Raw genomic sequence first — 4086 nt, forward strand, 5'->3', positions numbered from 1 at the left:
AGCGTGAAACTTGCTGCAAACCCAGCTTCTGGCTTTCTCATGGGAGGCTTCCCAGCCCCCAGACTTACCCCAGGCCTCTAGGAAGCAGCTGGTGGGATTTGCAAACATGCCTGGCACCCAACTTGGGAGTTAAAGGCCCCAACATGCAGAGGGCTCTGCCAGCAATTCTCAGGGGATGGAGAACCCATAAGTCAGGGGCACAGGGTGTTGCGGGGAGCCCACCTTGCTGAGATATGCATGGGGTAATAACAGCACTCATCCCAAGAATTGTTGGAAGAATTACTTTCCCTATGGAGATAGGCTCTCATAGTGCCCGGTCTGGTCCCAAACTCCAGGGTTCAAGTAATCTACCTGCCTTGCCTTCCAAAGAGTTGGAACTACAGGAGGTTGCACCAATGCACCTGTATTATGTCTTTTTTTATTTTTTTAAAGAGTTTTATTGAAGGGCTGGGGATTTGACTCAGTACAAGTGACCAAGTTTGATCCCTGGTACCAAGAAAATAAAAAAGAGTTTTATTGAACTACAAGTTATGTATCATAAAAATCTAATCTCTTTAGGTGTACATACAATTCAGTGATCTTTAGCATACTTACAGAGTTATGCAAACACCCCCCCTCCCACCCACACACACTTTACACACCTTAGCAATCATCCTCTTACCCTTTCTTAGTTCTGGGCAACCATTAATCCAGTTCTTGTCTTTCTAGATTTGCCTTTTATAGAAATGTCATATAAATGGAGCCACATGTTATGTGGTCCTTTAAGTGTTGCTCCTTTCACTTAGCATAATTTTTTTTTTCTTTGTAACAGGATGCAAACTCAGGACCTTGCTCTTGCAAGGCAGCTGCGGTGTTGCTGCCCTAAATCCCCGGCCCGAGCATCATATTTTTGAGGTCCATCCATGATGTTGCCTACTTCTACAGTTCACTCCTTTTTATGGCTGAATAATATTCTGTTGTGAGGTTATCCTGTACTTTGTTGATTCAGTCATCCATTGGTGAACACTGGAGTCCTTTCCACTTTTCGGTGATTGTGAACAACACTGCTATACACACCCCTACACAAGTCTTTGGGTAGACATGTGCCATTGTTCTTGGGGGGGGTCACCTCAGGGGAAGCTTGCTGGATTATATGGTAAATTTAGACTTCGATTTTTTGTTTGTTTGTTTTTTTGAGACAGGGTCTCATTATGTAGTTGAGATTGACCTGGAACTCACTATGTAGCCCAGGCTGGTCTTGAACTCACAGTGATCCTCCTGCCTCAGCCTCCTGAGTGCTGGGATTACAGGCATGCGCCACCAAACCCGGCAGACTTAACTTTTTATTTATTTGTTTGTTTATGTATTAGAGGTACTGGGCATCCAGACCTAGCTATATTCCCAACCTCTGTTCCTTTTTCAAATTTTTGAGACAGGAACTCTCTAAGTTGCTAAATAGCCCAGGCTGGGCTCGAATCTATGATCTTTCTACCTCAGCCTCACAGTGAGCTAGAATTACAAGCATGTACCATCATACCCAGATTAACTTTTAAGAAATTCCAAACTATTTTCCAAAGTTTTATATTCTCATCAGCACTGCCTGAGTTTGTTGAGAAAAGTAACACGAAGATCTGTGCTTAGTGTCTGGCCATCATAAACCCTCAGTTCATGGTAGCCAGTACTAACAGAGGCTTCAATAGAATCGAGCATAACTATAGGACCCAGGGTGCTGTTGCCTAATTTCCTGAATAAAGTAGATCTCAAAGACGTTCACTCTGATTTATTTGGCTACCTTCTCCCCTCCCACCTAAGAAGCATACTTACATGTTTAATGCTTTTTAGCCTGGCAATCAGAGTTCACCAGATACCCCACCTTCATTTACTTCTGCAGTCTTGGCTGAAACCTAACCCCTGCCCCCTGTACCCCTGCTTCTGCCCAGGTGAAAGCTCAGGCCTTTCCACCTTTCATTGTCTGCCTTCTGTGTTCTGTCCACTTGCCTTCTCTTCAGGCAATACAATCTCAGCTGGCTTCAAGCCTTGGCTCCTCTCCTGTCTAATGCCTACCTTAACTTTCTTAGCATTGTTTGTGCTACCGAGCACTTGAAATATGGCTAGTCCAAACTGAGATATGCTGAATTACAAAGTGCACACCAGACTTTGATGACCTACTATGCAAAAATATAAAAATAATAGCTTTTCATATTAATTGCATATTGGAATAATGTTTTATATATATATATATGTATATGTATACATGTAAAATATAGTATTGAAATGAATTGTACTGTCCTTTTCTTAATGTGGTTCCTCCCAAATTGAAAATTACACATGTAGGGCTGGAGATGTGGCTCAGTGGTTCTGCCGCCAGCCTCACAAGTGCAAAGGCTCAAGTTCAATCCCCAGTACCACAAAAAAAAAAAAAAGAAAGAAAGAAAAAAGAAAATTACACACGTGGTTCACATCTGTGGTTTGCATTATAGATTTCCTCGGCAGTGCTGATGTAAGAGCGTCAATATCCTGATGGTCAGTATTTATTGAGAATGCATTTCTTCTACTTTTGTATCTCTTGTCTGATTCAGTGCTCACCACAAATCAGTGGGATGAATATTATGAACGAAGTCTCCTTTTTATGAGTAAGGAAACCAAGCAAGGATGCACCCTCCCTTAGGTCACAGCTGAACATTAGCAGGTTCAGGACTCAAACCCAAGTTCACTCCAGAGTCTGTACTCTTCCACGCCATCTTGCTGCCCAGACAACTAAAACCCCAAGAGCTTTGGGATATCATTGGCTAGGGTTGAGGATCTGTCTGGAGTATCTTTGCTCTTTGAAATAGACCGGCTCTGCATGGTAATGAATCATGCTAATCAGAAACTTTGACTGAATGCTTGTCTTTCATAAATAAAAATGAGAAAGCAGATTAAATAATGTAAGCAGTGCATTTGGAATAAATCAGATCTTGGGATCTGTGGGCGGAATAAAAGGCTGAGGACAACTGATTAAACAAACATCTTTTTTCCTCTTTTTTTTTCCTTTTATTTCAGTACTGAGGATTGAATCCAGGGCCTTTTCACTGAGTTACATCCTCACACCTTTTTGATTTTTTAATTTTAAAACAAGTTCTTGGCAAGTCACTGAATTGCCCAGGATGGGCTCAAATTTGTGATCCTCCTGCCTCAGCCTCCCAAGTGCTGGGATTACAGGCGTGCGCCACCACTCCCAGCTACACTACACTTGTTTTACAAGTGGGTGAACTGATGCTCAGAGAGAAGGAGGGTTGTGCATAAGGTTGTCAGTGTCAGCCAAGTGCAAAAACTGGGTTTCTGGGATCCCAGGCTGAGCTCCCAACCCTTTATACCTCACCGTCTCTACACGGAAGGTCCCCACCCTCAGCCACCTGGAATCCCTTTGTCTTAGACCAGCCTCCCCAATCCTGTCCCCAAGGACTAGAGAGGAGGGGGCCAAGCCATTTCCCATCAGGGTCCCAAGGCCATCATCCTGGTCCTGGGCCAGGAATTCCTTTCAGCACTGAAAATAATTCAGAAGCCTTGGAGGCCTCTGAGAACCCCGATTCCCACTGCACCCAGGTCTCCCCTGCCCCCCAGCGCGCACACACACACACACACACTCCCTCCTGTAGTCTCCTGGGCTCCCTGGACCTCCCGCGCTCAGCTCCCGCCTGCATTCACAGGAGTTCTGCCCGCAGCCCAGTTCCCTCTCCCCGGCCCTCGCCAAGTAGGCAGGAGAAAGGGCCACCAGGAAGGCGCTAAATCCCTCATTCCTCCGAACCATCCCAGGAAGCCACAGCCAGAGGCGGGGAAGAAGCCACCAAGAAACAGAAAGAGGCGGAAACAAAGAGGCACAAAGAGACAAAGAGGGAGAGAGAGAATGAGTGTATGGATCCAGATAAGGACGAAGGGAGAGACGGAAGGAAGAGAACCGAGGAAAAGAGATGGGTGCTGGAAAGGGGGCTCCTGAAAAAGACTTCGAAGGCCTGGGAACAGGAAGGGGAAGGAGAAATCAGAAACGAGTGAACTGATGGAGGGAGACCGAAAGCGCTCGCGGGTTCCGGGGCGCCGGGGCGGCAAGGCGCGCAGGGGGCGCGAGAG

Source organism: Fukomys damarensis, unplaced genomic scaffold (assembly GCF_012274545.1).
Source record: "Fukomys damarensis isolate Sample0158 unplaced genomic scaffold, DMR_v1.0_HiC HiC_scaffold_23, whole genome shotgun sequence".
Taxonomy (NCBI): Eukaryota; Metazoa; Chordata; class Mammalia; order Rodentia; family Bathyergidae; genus Fukomys; species Fukomys damarensis.